At 44.2% G+C, this 16,611-nt stretch overlaps 1 protein-coding gene across 2 annotated transcripts in view; it reads right to left on the bottom strand.

Annotated features, from left to right (window-relative positions):
* TRAF3 (TNF receptor associated factor 3) overlaps positions 1-16,611 on the bottom strand; it is a 110,762-nt gene that overhangs the window by 28,810 nt on the left and 65,341 nt on the right. The window lies entirely within an intron of this gene.

The following is a 16,611-nucleotide window of genomic DNA, read 5'->3' as shown; positions in this document are numbered from 1 at the left end:
GGCCGGCGCCCTCGGACTGACCAGCGGGGGCGAGGCAGACCCTTACCCCAGGCCACGGGGTGCTGGGTGCAGAGCCCGCCCTCTAGGGCCTTGGTCTGCCTTTTTATGAGGCTGCAGGAATGAACGTCTCCTGACTAGGGCTGCACAGAACGCCAGCAGCCCAACATCTGACAAATAAATGAACTGGTGTTCTAGCCACTCTCAGGCTGGTTTTAATAAAATAGAACATCAGTGTGGCAAAGAGTGGGAGCTTCCTGCAAAATCCATTTATGAAAACAAAAAAAAGCTTTCAAAATGGCCTCAGAAGGCTAGCAGCCCTTTGTGCACCAATTTGCTGACCAGAATCTTATTCATTAAGACGCCAAGCAGCGAGGTGCCTGCTGCTTACCTTGCCTATCTGTCTGTCTTACCTTCTGCAGATGCTCTGGGTTCACCGCCCCCTTCTCAAGGAGGCTCACCCTGGCCAACCCCACTCGCCAGGCCTGCTTTGCCCTGCTGTGTTTTCTCTACGGCACTTCCCACCCTCTAACTCTACAGCCTCTTGTTAATTGTCTCTCTCCTCAGGCAGAACGAAAGCTCCCTGGAGACATGGGTTTTGTTGACAAACCCCAGGTACCCAGAATAGTGCCCGATGTGCAGAAGGTCCCCAGTGCACATTCGCTGAGCTAACGGAGGGAAGGGTGACATCCGAGCCACTAGTACCAAGCCGTGTCTCTACGACAGGAACACTCTTTAGCTTGTACATATGGTCTTGGAGAGTCCAGCCTTGAAAATCCCTTCTTAGATTATAAGCTACTTATGACTTTGGTTTAGTATCTTAGCCAATAGTGTGTAGGAAGCTATGTGTTCAATAAACAGTTTTTAATGAGAAATATCTGATTCCTGGGGCGCCTGGGTGGCTCAGTTAAGCATCTGCCTTCAGCTCAGATCATGATCGCAGAGTCCCAGGATCAAGCCCCACGTCAGGCTCCCTGCTCAGTGGGGAGTCTGCTTCTCCCTCTGCCTCTCCCCACCACTTGTGCTCCCTCTCTCTCAGTCTCTCTCAAATAAATAAAATCTTCCCCCCCCCCAAAAGAGAAATATTTGATTCTTTAAAGGTAAATTCCTATTTCAAACCTGAGAGACAATCAACTTTGGATCAAACTAATGATAAATAATAAATATTTATTTACCTATAACATGCCATATTCTGTATAAAAGTAAAGAATACAGCTTGGGATCTTTTGTTTTTGGACATTACTTAAGACAAGTGAACAGATGCAAACTGTATCCCAGGTACCCAGGTACAGCAAAGGTACCCGGGTACCTGTGCTGACGGGCAGAGGGCAGCCCGCGGCCAGCAGGTCTGTCCGGACTTCCCCGTGAGGCAGGATGCCGACGTGGCCATCTCTGCAGTGGGCCACTGAGGGCCTCTGACAATCCTACCCAGCATCCCTGCATCTCGTCCCACGCATGGCCCATTCCCGATCTAGGCTGCGGGCTGGAGAATGAGCCTTCAGGGAAGGAGGGAAAGACGGCCTGCAGTGCTTGGGCTGCAGGAACTAGACACCAGACCTCCTCTAGCTTATATTCACAGGGGAGGACAAAGCAGCATAAGCAGATGGTCTGAACATGAAATGTCCAGAATAGGCAAATCTATAGTGACAGAAAGCAGATTCATGGCTACCAGGCCGGGGGAAGGGGAGTGTGTACTAATGTGCATGGGGTCTCCTGCTGAGGGCATGGAGGTCTTTGGGGACTGGATAAAGGGGGCGGGGGCATAGCCTACAACCCACTGCTGAACCAGCACTCGAAAGAGATGAATTTTATAGTACGAGAATCATATCTCAATTTAAAATCTAAACAAAAAGTAATATAAAATAACTGTTCAACTGGGGGGAGGGGGGTTGGGAGAGGGGGGTGGGGTTATGGACATTGGGGAGGGTATGTGCTATGGTGAGTGCTGTGAAGTGTGTAAACCTGGTGATTCACAGACCTGTACCCCTGGGGCTAAAAATATATGTTTATAAAAAAATTAAAAAATTTAATTAAAAAAAATAACTGTTCAAAATGGTTCCATTTGGCTTTGGTTAATTCGTGACATTTATATATAGTGGCACATGCTCTAAAGTATAAGACTCTAACACTAAACTATACCTGCCCAATGCTGTGGTCAGTGACAGACATGTGGGGGAGCAGAGAAAGACTTTCATCCATATTACAGCAGATTTTATTTATTTATTTGACACAGAGAGAGAGACAGCAAGCGAGAGGGAACACAAGCAGGGGGAGTGGGAGAGGGAGAAGCAGGCTTCCTGCGAAGCTGGGAGCTTGACATGAGGCTCGATCCCAGGACTCTGGGATCGTGACCCAAGCTGAAGGCAGGCGCCCAACCGACTGAGCCACCCAGGTGCCCCTTTCCATATTATAATAGCAGGTGCCCTCAGAGAAGGCAACAAACAACTAAAACATGGGGCTGTAAAGTGCAAAGAATAAGGACCAGATCCTCTGACTGCAAATACCCAGAGGCAGACGCTCTCTTCTGGAGCTCTGTGAGAGCATAGAGACATCCAGAAATGGCAAATGCATGTAAAGAAAACATGTCTTCTTTCTCCCTCCACACAAACCGTGTCACCCATGCAAACCAATCAACAGCTTCATCTTGGGGGCACCTGGGTGGCTCAGTCGTTAAGCGTCTGCCTTCAGCTCAGGTCATGGTCCCAGGTTCCTGGGATCGAGCCCCGCATCAGGCTCCCTGCTTGGCAGGAAGCCTGCTTGCCCCTCTCCTGCTCCCCCTGCTTGCATTCCCCCTCTCTCTTTGTCTCCGTCAGATAAACACGGGCATATACAGATCCACTTTATTATTCTGAAGGCTGCATATGGCACTCCACTGGATGGTTTACCTTAATTTATATAACCAGTTCCACTAATGGATAGACTTAGGCTTGTTTCATGTGTTGCTATTTTTTAAAAAAGATTTTTTTTTTAAGAGATAGCAAGTGAGAGCGTGTGAGCATGAATGGGGGAGGGGCAGAGGGAGAGAGAGAATCCCAAGCAGACTCCCTGCCGAGCACAAATCATGACCTGAACCGAAATCGAGTCAGATGCTCAACTGACTGAGCCACCCAGGCGCTCCTGATGCTTTGCTATTATGAACAACCTGCAGTGAACATTCCTGAACATAGGCAACCATACAGTAACAGAACTATTGGATCAAAGGTGATGTGCATTTTGTGGTACTGTAATCACTGACAAACACTTCCAAAAGGTTGTACATTACATATTTCCTCCCAACATTTACTAAACTATTAAACAAATATTTTAGAGAACAGCCCATTTCACTCAAATACTGACAGTGCCCACTTTACTTCAGCCTCAAATTTCCTGAAGAGTGTTGCTGGCTACACGGTTGTACGAACATCGGGCTCTCAGCCTGGGAATGCCAGTGTCAGGGGGCGGGGGCAGGCCCACTGCCTTCCTACATGGGTGGGAGAACCTTTCTCTAGGAGAGCGACCCGGCAAACGTTTGCCAAACCAACCACATTTTACTTCAACAAATACAACTGGGCACATACAACATACACAACTCTGTGCCTCACACATCGGGGACACAGGGATGAAGGAGACTGTCCCCATCCTTAGAGAGCTCTCAGGGAGTCACGAGGAGGTGAGCACTGCAGGGTGAGCAAGCACAGGATGTGAGAACGGCAGTTACAAAGGGCTGCAGATGCAGATCTTCCAAAGAGACAGACGTCACATGGGTTTTGGGGAGATCGGGGCTTCAGGAGCCGGACTGGAGGTGTCAGTTCAGTTTCAACAGAGGAGGACCAGAAGGAGCAGCAGCAGACACAGCACTGTTAGGCGGTCATGGAGGGGAACCTGGTGTTAGGGGTTTGGGGGAGGAACCAGCCAGGCAAGATATCTGGCACTGAGCGGCCTGGGTGGTAAGACTGCTTCAGGGTCCTTCCCTCAGGTGGATCCTTGGGGACAGCACTGATCCTCAGCGCCTCACTTATCTTTACCTGAAAAGCAGATACTAGCCCTAAGGGTCCTAGCACTATCAGGCATCACTGTAATATTTTCTGTTGAGTCTGCAGACTCTGCTGCACTGTGTACAGAGAAGACACATCCTCCCACCAACGGCAGCCAGGCAGTCTGACAAGGACTGGGCTGTTTCCCCATCTTACTTAGACGGCCCCAAGCCTTGTTTTATTTTTTTTATTTTTATTTTTTAAAAGATTTTATTTATTTGACAGACAGAGATCACAAGGAGGCAGAGAAGCAGGCAGAGAGAGGAGGAAGCAGGCTCCCCACCAAGCAGAGAGCCCGATGTGGGGCTCGATCCCAGGACGCCAGGACCATGACCCGAGCTGAAGGCAGAGGCTTAACCCACTGAGCCACCCAGGCGCCCCCCAAGCCTGGTTTTAAAAGCCGCTTCTCAGCAATATGATAAGAAAAAGAAATAAAAGGCATCAAGATTGGAAAGGAAGAAGTAAAACTATTTCTATTTTCAGATGACATCATCCTGCATATACAACTCAAAAAGGAATCAACTAAAAACGAGTTGAACTAATAAACTTATTCAGCAAAGTTGCAGAATAAGAGATTGATATATAAAAGTCAGTTGTGTTTCTATATATTAGCAATGAGCAACCCAAAAATGAAATTAAGAAAATGATCCATTTATTTATTTTTTTAAAAAAGATTTTACTTATTTATTTGAAAGAGAGAGAGAGATCACAAGTAGGCAAAGAGGCAGGCAGAGACAGATAGGGAAGCAGGCTCCCCGCTGAGCAGAGAGCCCAGTGCTGGGCTCGATCCCAGGACTCTGAGATCATGACCTGAGCCAAAGGCAGAGGCTTAACCCACTGAGCCACCCAGGCACCCCAAACTATCCATTTATAATAGCATAAAAAAGAATAAAATATCCAGGAATACACGTAACCAAAGGAGGGCAACATATGTGTGTTGAACATTACAAAACATTGTTGAAAGACATCAAAGATGTCCATAAACGGGAGGCCAGCCCGTGCTCACAGGCTGGAAGACACAACACCTGATGAGACGGCCACGCTACTCAAACCGATCAGATGCATGCATCTCAACCCCTATTACAGTCCTGGCTGGTTCTTTTTGCAGAAATTAAGAAGCAGAACCTAAAAGTCAGATGGAAATTCAGGGGACCCAGAATAGACAAAACAATTTCAACAAAGAACAGTTCTGGAAGACTCACACCTCCTTGTTCTACAACTCACTACAAATTAGTCAGGACACTGCGGTACTGGCGTTAGACATATAGATCAATGAAAGAGAACTGACAGTCCAGAAATGATCCCTCATGTTTATGGTCAAGTGATTTCCAACACGAGTGCCACAGTCTTCTCAATGGGGAAGGAACAGCGTGCGCTCAGTGCCAGCGAGCTCACTGTCATTATGGAACAAAGAAGGCCTCTTCCTGGGCGCTCTCTTTGCAGCTCAAGGGCTGCACTGGTGGCTACCACTGTCTAGATAACCACGCCCTTCCCTCCCAGGGGAGCCACGCAGCATAGCTCTGGCACACAAAGTATTGTTTCAGGGAGGACAGCTGGGTGGGCTCTAAGACCTCCCTGGCTGGTATCCCTCCTTCCTTCAAAAAAATGTATTAGGTGACACATAAACAAAATGACTGTGCATGGGGCGCTGGGCTGGCTCAGTCAGTAGTACACATGACTCTTAATCTCAACGTTGTGAGTTCAAGCCCCAAGTTGGGTGTGGAGCCTCCCTAAAAAAATAAAATAAATGTTACATACAAGACCCAGGAAAGAATACAACAACCAAAAAGGCCCCAGAATCCACGACATACCTAACAGCCACCATCTTCCCATGTGCTTCCTCAGCCGTTGTCCTGCCTCTCTCTGGAAGTCAGCCTGAAGTTCGCACCTAAGGCTCTTTTGCTATCATATATATTTTTCTTCTTAAACAATATGCTTTTGCCTGTTTTTAGTCTCCCAGAACGCTACCAAACCAGAGGTACCCTCTGCCGTCAGCACTGTACACTCTCACCTGTGGCTGCTGTGCGTGGTAGTTACGCTTCATTCATTCTCACTGTCGTGTGCTAGTCCACAGGTGACCTAGCTATTTTCTGATCACAGTTGCCCGTCCTTGCTGTTACAAAAAGCATGCTCTGAACATCCCGGCACATCTGTTCTGGGGCCCTCGTGTAAGTCTCTCTAGGGTCTGTGCTCTAGATCACAGAAAACTGTGAAGTCTGCGGTCAGATCTAGCCAGCAGCCGACTTCTGTTGGGTTATGGTTACCTATTGCCTACTTCCTTGAGCCAAGAATGCGTTTTAGATTTTTAAAGGGTTGAACAAACAAATGAAACAAAGGCAACTGTATGACAAGACTGCATGCGGCCATAAAGCCTAGGATATTTACCATCTTGCCTTTTACAGAAAGTGCCTGCCGGTCCTCACCGGGCACTCTGCATCTAGCGCCAGAGGGACTGCGGAGGTTGTCCGTACAGCCAATTTACAAGCGAGGGCCAAGCTGCTCTCAAAAGCAAAGCAGCATAAATGTTTCTGTTAATCCACATCCTCACCAACACTTGGGTTCTGCCAACCTAGCAGGTACAATGGTCTGTTTTCTTACTCTGATAATTAAAAAGCTTTAGCATCTTTTCATACATTCATAGGCTCACGGGCCACTTATGCTTTTCCTTCCGTGGAATGCCTGATTGTGTCTCTCTGCCATGTTTTAATTGGGCTATTATCTTTTACAATACTGATTCGTGGGAGTTACCTACATATTGACTGTTAAACCTACACCTGTCTATGTCTTCCCCCAGTCTGTGGATGGCCTTAACTTTATTTATGTCCTTTAAAGAAGAAAAGTTCTTAATTTTAATGTAGTCAAATTCATCCATATCTTGGCCTTTTAAAAAGATTCATATTATCTTACAGGTGGTGCTGATGAAAAAGGGACAACAGCATATGTGAAACCAAACTAGAAAGCAGCTCTAACTCTATTACAAAATCGTTTTCAAAAGAAGAATATTATGCTGAAATAAAACTAACAAATAAGTCACTATGTCAAACAGACTCACAGTGCTCAAGGGAAACATTCTTCCTAAGTAAGAGCTGTTCAAGTCAGAACCTAGACTCGACATGAACCCTGAGTGGAGCCCATGGGTCAGCCCATGGCCTTCTGCATCAGTGAGATGGCCGACGTGGGCCGCAGCTGTCGCAGTGAAAGCAGGAACTAGACACCTCAGCAGGTGCCAGGACTGGTGGACAGATGAATACTCTCAGGTTTACTGATGATCCCAGATTCTACCAGCCATCCATTGTCACTATGAAAAGTTAGTTCTGATTTAAAGTGTGAGAATCATCTAACCACTTCTTAAAACAACTAGGACAATAGGAACGATGTCTTTCCGTCTTAAAATAAGACAAATACCCACCTGTTGTGTCCTAAGGAAAGGGGAGTTGGATTTGGAAAAACCACCACTGGAGGCAAATTCTTCATAATCAGCTCAGAGGCTGACAATCAGGAGCTTTCCTAAAGCTGGACAGTAATGTGGTGATCACTGTGAGACCATCTATAAAGTCATGCAGATGGAGAAGCCATGGAGTGTATCTGCTTCAGGTTCCCTTCCATCTATGTAAAAGGGAGGGTAGAAACCTCAAGATCACCAAAGGAACCAAAACTGCCATCTGCAGGACCAAGTTCTCAGTAGCAACATGGGATGGCACAGTTTTACCAGAATGCCCTCTAACCAACAGGTACAAAACAAATATGAAAAATAATTTACCTTTTATCTTGTTTACTTCCCTAAGCCATCTTAAATCCTTTCTGAAATCAGGTGTACATAAATTAGGCAAACTCAAAGTTGGTCACAGCGTTAAAACCAGACTAATGAGTGGGATCAGTGAAAATGGCTCAGTAAGAAACTCCAAAAGTCTATCTTTCAATAAAAGCACGGGGAAAAACCTGGCAAAACCCATCAGACACAACTTCCTTGGGACCTTGAAAACTAACTAAAAGCTTGCAGCAATCAGAGGAACACTTAATCAGGAGAAATTCACTGAATCTTGGTAAGAAGAGTAAGCTCAATGGCATTTTACCCAATCCTGAACCCATGAGCCAGGATGGTGGCCTGGAGGGTAACAGTCTGTGATCCCAGGACAGGTATCTGGCAGGAGATGGAGGGGTAGTGGGAGAAGAACAGACCACATTTGCAAAGAATTTCAGTGGTTTGTTTTGACTTATTTAGAAGACCAACTCAAAGCACTTAGCTTTACCTCAATTAACTCAGAATTCTCCCAATGCTTAGGTGGCTACCGGTGGTGGTGGTAAGGGTGGGGGGTGGTTACCGAAAACATTAAGGGGCAAATTTATTAATCACCACTGCCTGGAGTAATCAGTAACAACTGAGGGAAACAACAGATTAACCAAAACGTTGAGAAGAAAAGCTGGGATAAAGGGCTCTGACTAGCTCCAATGTGTTTCTGAGAATCTACAAGGCCACACAAATGCCCAGGGCTGTGTGCATGCTCAGGAAAGACCTGAGAAGACCTTAAGCCTCTGGCTGACCTTCAGGTTCTGCACAGAGAAAGTGAATGGTAAGGAAGATTGTCAACTGCCCGGCTATGTGTTGAAAACACTCACAAAGACTTCATCTGAAAAGACTGGGAGACAATTTTTGTTGTAGGCACTTAAGGAAATCTGTGTCCAATCATGAGCTGAATAGTATGCTAATGGAACAGGAACTTCAATGACTACACATGATAAAGAATATAAACTTTACAGTCTTAGCTCAATAATTCATTATACAAACAACAATTATAACAAGAAATCCTGGGGAGGAGGGAGAATCTCATTTACAGGCTTGCCACATTATAATATTAAAAATATCCAATTTAAAAAAAATTACAAAGCATGCAAAGAAACACAGAAGTATGGCCCATACACGGGGGAAAAAGCAAGAAATAGAAACTGTCCAGGAGGAAACCCAGACACTGGACTTATAAACACTTTAAATCAGCTATTTTATATGTATAAGGAAGCCATGTCTAAAGAATAAAAGAAACCATCAGAACAATGGCCCAAAAAAACAGAATATCAATAAAGATAATTTTTTTTAAAGGAACAAAATAGAAACTCCGGAGCTGGAAAGCACAAAACTGAAATGAAAAACTCACAACAGGGGCTAACTAGCAGAACTTAGCAGGCGGACGAAAGAACTGGAGAACCTGAAGGTGAGTGAACTAAGTTTATCTAGTCTAAGTTACAGAAGGGAAAATACAACAGGGACGCCTGGGTGGCTCAGTTGGTTGGGCGGCTGCCTTCGGCTCAGGTCATGATCCCAGGGACCTGGGATCGAGTCCCACATCGGGCTCCTTGCTTGGCAGGGATCCTGCTTTCGCCCTCTGCCTCTGCCTGCCACTCTGTCTGCCTGTGCTCACTCTCTCTCTAATAAATAAATAAAATCTTAAAAAAAAAAAAAGGGAAAATACAACAAAGAAAAATGAACAGAGCCTCAAAGACCCATGGGGCATCATCAATCCCACCAACATATACATTAGGGGAGTTCCAGAAAGGAGCGGAGGGAGAGAAAGGGTTGGAAAGAATATTTGAAGAAATGGGACAAAAAACTTCCCATGGTTGTTGAAAAATAATTAATTGATTAATTAATTAATTAATTAATCTGCACATCCAGGAAGCTCAACACTATATAGGCTGAACTCAAAGAAATCCACAGTAATGTACATTATAATCAAACTGTGGAAAAACAAAGAGAAAATTCTGAAAGCAGCAATAGAGAAGCTACTCCATATATATGAGGATTTCCTTAATAAGAGTAAAGTTGGCATCTCATCAGCAGTCATGGAGGAACTGGGTGTGGTGCATACACAACGAATCTCGGAACACTGAAAAAAATTAAATTAAGTTCAACAACAACAACAAAAAGAAGTCATGGAGGACAGAAGACAATGGCATTAAAAAAATGGCATTAACATGTTCAAAGGACTGAATGAAAAAAAAATCAACTAAGAATCCTACATCTAGCAAAACTGATCTTCAAAAATGAAGAAGACTCTCGACAAAAAAAATAGAAAACTGGGGCACCTGGGTGGCTCAGTGGGTTAAAGCCTCTGCCTTTGGCTCAGGTCATGATCCCAGGGTCAGCAGGGAGCCTGCTTCCCCCGCCTCTTTGCCTGCCTCTCTGCCTACTTGTGATCTCTGTCAAATAAAAAAATAAAATCTTTAAAAAAAAATAGAAAACTGAATCCAACAGTATATTAAAGGTATTACATACCATGACCTAGTGGGATTTATCCCAGGAAGGCAAGAGTGGTTCAGTGTAAGAAAATCAATCAATGTAACATACCACAATAACAGAACAAGGGAGAAAAAGATACAATTATCTCAATTGATGTAGAAAAAAAATAGTTGACAAAATCTAACACTCGTTCATTATAAAGACCCTCAGAGAACTAGGAATAAAAGGGAACTACCTCAACAAGATAAAGGATATCTATGAAAAACTCACACTTAATGGCAAAAGACTGAAAGCTTTCGCCCTAAGATCAGCAAGAAAGGGAAGGATGTACGCTTTCACCACCGCTAGTCACCATTATACTGGAAGCTTTAGCCAGAGCAAGAAAAAGAAGTACAAAGCATCCAAATAAGAAAGAAGGAAGTAAAATTATTTCCATTTACAGATGACACAGTCCTACATATAGAAAACCCCAAAGAATTCACAAGAAAAACTAGAGCTAATAAAGGAATTTATCAAAGTTTCAGGGCACAGGATTAACACAGAAACATCAGTTGTGTATCTACACAATAGTAATAAATAATCTAAAAAGGAAATTTAAAAAGCAATTCAATTTACAATAGCACTCAAAAGAATAAAATACCCAGGAGTAAATTTAACCAAGGAGATAAAAGATTTGTTCACTGAAAACTACAAAACAGTTGGTGAGATTAAAGAAGACACAATTAAACAGCAAGACATTTGTTAGCTCCAAACAAGTCTATGTACATGGATTCGCAGACTTGATATTGTTATAATGGCAACATTACTTGTTGGTTAATTAATGTGTTAACGTGACTGGACCATGGGGTGCCTAGATATTTGGTCAAACATTATTTCTAGGTGCTTCTGTAAGGGTGCTGGACGAGACTGACATACAAATTGGCCGGCTGAGTAAAGCACACTGTCCTCCCCAGTATGGTGGGCATCAGCCAATCAGTCAAAGGCCGGAACAGAACAAAAAGGCTGACTCAGCTCCAAGCAAGGAGGATTCTGTCCGACTGCCTTCAAACGGAGACACCGGCCTTTCTCCTTCCTCTGGATTTGAACTGAAATATCGGCTCTTCTGGATTTTGAGCCTGCCGGCCTCTGGACAGGAACTACACCATTGGCTCTTACGGTTTCAGGCCTTCGGTTTCAGGCTGGAACTAAGCCACTGGCTCTCCTGGTTCTCCAGCTCGTCAACTGACCCCGCAGATCTTGGGCCTTGCTTGCCTCCATACCAGTAAGAGCTAGTTCCTTGTAATAAACGTAGCTTTTTACACACGCATGTACACATGCACACACACAGGTTTTGTTCCTCTGGAGAACCCTAATATTCAACCCAAAGCGATCTACTGATGCAATGCAATCCCTATCAAAGCTCTAATGACCTTTCTTTGACAGAAATGAAAAATCTGATCCTTGAATTCATACGGAATTGCAAGGGACCGCAAAGAGCCAAGACAACATTGAAAAACAAAAATGAAGTTGGAAGACTCACACTTCTCAAACTTACTACTTCGAAACTACAGTAATCATAACAGTGTAATACTGGGCATAAGGACAGACATATAGACCAACAAAATACAACCGAGAGTCCAGAAATAAACCCATACATCTACAGTTAAATGATTTTTCATAAGGATACCAAACCATTTAATGGCGGGGGGGAGAAACCAAAACGGTCTCTGGGACACTGGGAAGCACAGGCAGAAGACGAACTGGGAGCCTTATATCACTCTCTACGTACAAACTAGGGTCAAATGGGATTACCAACTGAAATGTAAGAGAAAAGAAGAAAACACTGGGGCAAATATTCATAACCTTGGGTTTGGCAAAGAATTCTTAGATATGACACCAAAAGCACAAGCAACAAAAGAAAAAACAGACAAACTGGACTCCACGAAATTCAAACTCCTCCGTGCACAGAAGGCTGCCATCAAGAATATGAAGCGATGGGCGCCTGGGGGGCTCAGTCGGCCAAGCAGCTGCCTTTGGCTCAGGTCATGATCTCTGGGTCCTGGGCACACACACCCAAAAGAACCAAAAACTCAAACACACGTACACAGATGCTCATAGCAGCACTCTTCACAATACCCATAAGGTGGAAACAACCAAAATGTCCATCGACAGAGGAATGGGTAAACACAACATGGGATCTCCGCACAACAGGACATTATTCAGCCATAAAAAGAAATGAAGCAATGATACAGGCGAAACTGTGGATGATCCAGGATACCATTACGTTCAACGGAAGATAACAGAAACAAAAGAACACATACCATGTGACCCATTTGTAAGAAACATATAGGTAAACATACAGAGACACATAGCAGACTGGTCGCTGCCAGGGGCTGATGGAAAAAGCAATGAGGACTAACTGCTTAATGGGTATGGGGTTTCCTTTTGGGGGAATGACAATGTTTTGGAACCACACATAGGTTGTGGTTATATAACACTGTGAATGTACTAAATGGCATGAACTGTTCACTTTAAAGTGGTTAATTTTATGTTGTGTGAATTTTATGTCAATTAAAAAAATAATGTTTAAAAAAAATTGACCATCATGAAATATTACTTCACAGCCACTAAGATGATTATAATAAAAGAAAATGGACAGAAAAGAAACTGGACAGAAATCGGAACCCTCCTACATGACTGGAGGGAATGCAAAATGGCGCTGGCACTGTAGCCAACAGTTTGTCGGTTCCTCAAACAGTTAAACAGTTACCAGTTGACCCAGAAATTCTACTCCTATGTATATATCCAAGAGAATCGAAAACACATGTTCGCACAAAGACTTGAATGTGGATGCTCAAAGCAGCAATATTTATAATAAACAAAAAGTATTAATAGCCCCAGGGGGCCCAGAAAGAGATAACCAGATAAATAAAATGTGGTCTATTCACACAATATACTATTATTTCACTATAAAAAGGAACAAAATACTGAGACATGCCACAACATGAATGAACCTTAAAAACACTGTGCTAAATAAGAGAAGGCAGGAACAGAAGGCCACATGCCACGTAATCCCATTCACATGAAATATTCAGAATAGGCAAATCCAGAGACAGAGGGGAGATTAGTGGTTACAGAGTTTCTTTTTGGGATGAATGAAAATATTGTGGAATTAGATAGTGCTGGTATTTTAAAACATTGTGAATATACTAAAAACCAATGAACTATACTTTAAATGGTTTAAATAATTTTTTTCTTACTAAAAAACATAACATAGTATAATGTAATAACCACTCAACAACTTCAAGTATAAAAATAATAACAGCAGTAACAACGTAAAAAAAAAAGTCTAGCACATTTGAACCTGATGTAATACAATTCTATCCATATTTAATTCAAAGAATTTCATATCATTGTATGTATCTTAATAAAAAAATTAAAAGTTGTGGGGCCCCTGGGTGGCTCAGTCATTAAGCATCTGCCTTCAGCTCAGGTCACGATCCCAGGGTCCTGAGATCGAGCCCCGCATCGGGCTCTCTTCTCAGCAGGGAGCCTGCTTCCCCCTCTCTCTCTGCCTGCCTCTCTGCCTACTTGTGATCTCTGTCAAATAAATAAATAAAATCTTAAAAAAAAAAAAAACAGAATGGAACTTCCTTAATTTGATAAAAATCATGGACCAATGCACTTGGGAGGCTCAGTTGATTAAGTGTCTGCCTTCAGCTCAGGTCATGATCCCAGGGTCCTGGGATCCATCCTGGCATCGGGCTCCCTGATCAGTGGAAACCCTGCTTCTCCCTCTCTCACTCCCCCTTCTTGTATTCCCTCTCTTGCTGTCTCTATGTGTCAAATAAATAAATAAAATCTTTACTTTAAAAAAAAAAATTAGGGGCGCCTGGGTGGCTCAGTGGGTTAAAGCCTCTGCCTTCGGCTCAGGTCATGATCCCGGGGTCCTGGGATCGAGCCCCACATCGGGCTCTCTGCTCAGCGGGGAGCCTGCTTCCTCCTCTCTCTCTGCCTGCCTCTCTGCCTACTTGTGATCTCTGTCTGTCAAATAAATAAATAAAATCTTTAAAAAAAGTTTTAATTGAGGGGCCCCTGGGTGGCTTAGTCACTTAAGCATCTGACTCCTGATTTTCAGTTCAGTCATGACCTCAGGATCCTGGGATCAAGCCCCATGTTAGACCCTGCATTTGGCGCAGAGCCTGCTTGAAATTCTCTCTCCCTCTGCCCGTCCCCCTGCTCGTGTGTGCTCTCTCTCTCTCTCTCTTCCAAATAAAACTTAAAAAAAAAAATGGGGCTCCTGGGTGGCTCAGTGGTTGGGCGACTGCCTTTGGCTCAGGTCATGATCCCGGAGTCCTGGGATCGAGTCCCGCATCGGGCTCCCAACTCCACGGGGAGTCTGCTTCTCCCTCTCACCTTCTCCTCGCTCATGCTCTCTCTCTCTGTCTCTCTCTCAAATAAATAAATAAATAATAATAATAATAAATAAATAAATAAAATCTTTATAAAATTTTATTTTATAAATAAAATTTATAAAATTAAAAAAAAATTAAAAGTTGAGAGCGGTAAAAATATTAGAAGACACTGAAAAACCAACTTGGGCTAATAATGTTTTAAATCAAATAGAGAGAAATTAGGGGAAACAAGTAGCCAAATGATGAGTGCCAACGTCAACATGCCACGCCCTGCTGAGCGCCCGTGCACATGGCACGTGGGCATCCGCTGGGGCCAGCCAGACAGGAACAGCAGTATCTGGTGTGAGTACAGTTACAAAAGCTGATACCATGTTCAAAGGCCCCAAATGAAAAACCACTGTGAAAAGATAGTTCCTACAAACACACTTACTAAAAATGCTAAATTTTTCCATGATGGCAATTTCTAACCTGCAGCTGCATCTGGACATCCACACCAGGCTACAGATAGGCCAAGCACCCCACCGCAGGCTCCGCACAGAGGCTGAGCACCAGAAGCAACAATGTTAGGAAAGTCACACCTTTGGAACTTTCCAAAATATGTGATCGTGAAAACCTCTGATTAGGTTTCTTGATTTAAATATATATATCTTGGGACGCCTGGGTGGCTCAGTTGGTTAAGCGGCTGTCTTCGGCTCAGGTCATGATCCCAGCGTCCTGGGATCGAGTCCCAAATCGGGCCCCTTGCTCAGCAGGGAGCCTGCTTTGCCCTTTGCCTCTGCCTGCCACTCTGTCTGCCTGTGCGCTCTCTCTCTCTCTAATAAATAAAATCTTTAAAAAATAAAAAAATAAATATATATATCTTTGTTTCATTTGCTCATACATGGGTATAAAAATAGTTAAATTCTACCTTAATTCTAAAATTTAGGTGTGACAATTATAGGTTAATTAAATCCTGTAATATTTACAATAGTTGTGTTGAAAAGTAATGCAAACTCAGTCTGATACATTAGAGGTGGTGGAGGAAGGGCGACTTGGGCACAAGCGGACTAACGGTGGACAGGCCAGTCTGGGGAAGCAGCCTGGGGGTTACCACATCTGGAGTGGACACACCTGCCTCTGGTCAGCACGCCGGGCCACGCCAGTGATGAGAACCTGAGGCTACCGCCAACACCTCATCTTTTCATCAAATGTGGGAAGAGGATGTCTGCTTCCAAACACGCCAGGAAAAATGTTCTGCTGAACAGAAACAACAGATACACGAAGCAAAGAGAGCACAACAGAGACTATAAGGTAGGGAAGGGATGTGACTAAGAAATGGCGCCGGGGGAGTCTGGTTCCTCTGGGAGCAGAAGAGGGGCCAAGAGCTGAAGCCATCGGGAGGCAGCCGCTCTGGAGGTGGTGGCCTGGGCCGGCTCCAAGCAGCAGGGCTCGCCCGGGCGCCTGACCTTCCTACCCCAGAACTCCCACTCCACCATGTCCTCTGAGCAGAACCACTACTCTGCTATTACATTATTTACTTTTGCTGCATGTTTAGGCACGAATTCATTGTATTTTGAGGCCATATGTTTATTCCAACGCAAGAATCTCTACTGGAGAAAACTGTCGTTTCACAGAATGTGGGTCTGCAGTCAGCTCGGCAGGAAGCCCCTTGCACAGCTGAGCCATCCCCGGACTTCGGGGCACAGCAAAGAGCCGGACTGGATTCCTCTGGCTTTTCTCTACGCCTTCATTGCGCCTAACGACTTCTCTTCCCTACTTGCAACTTAAGTTGAGCTACGTCCTACTTGGAGATTGGAAATTGGAAACCAAAGCACATCTGCTGACAAAAGGGTGTTCCAAGTACTGGAAAGCCCGGGGAAAACCAAAAAAGGGAAGCATCAGATAAACAAAGAAAATGGCTCCTGCCAGCAAGCAAGTACGAAACACAACGTGCATGTGGGAGAACGAGCTCGACATCAAGCCCAGCAGGGAAATG

Source organism: Martes martes, assembly GCF_963455335.1.
Source record: "Martes martes genome assembly, chromosome: 7".
NCBI lineage: Eukaryota > Metazoa > Chordata > Mammalia > Carnivora > Mustelidae > Martes > Martes martes.
This window is presented reverse-complemented; position numbering and strand designations above follow the sequence as displayed.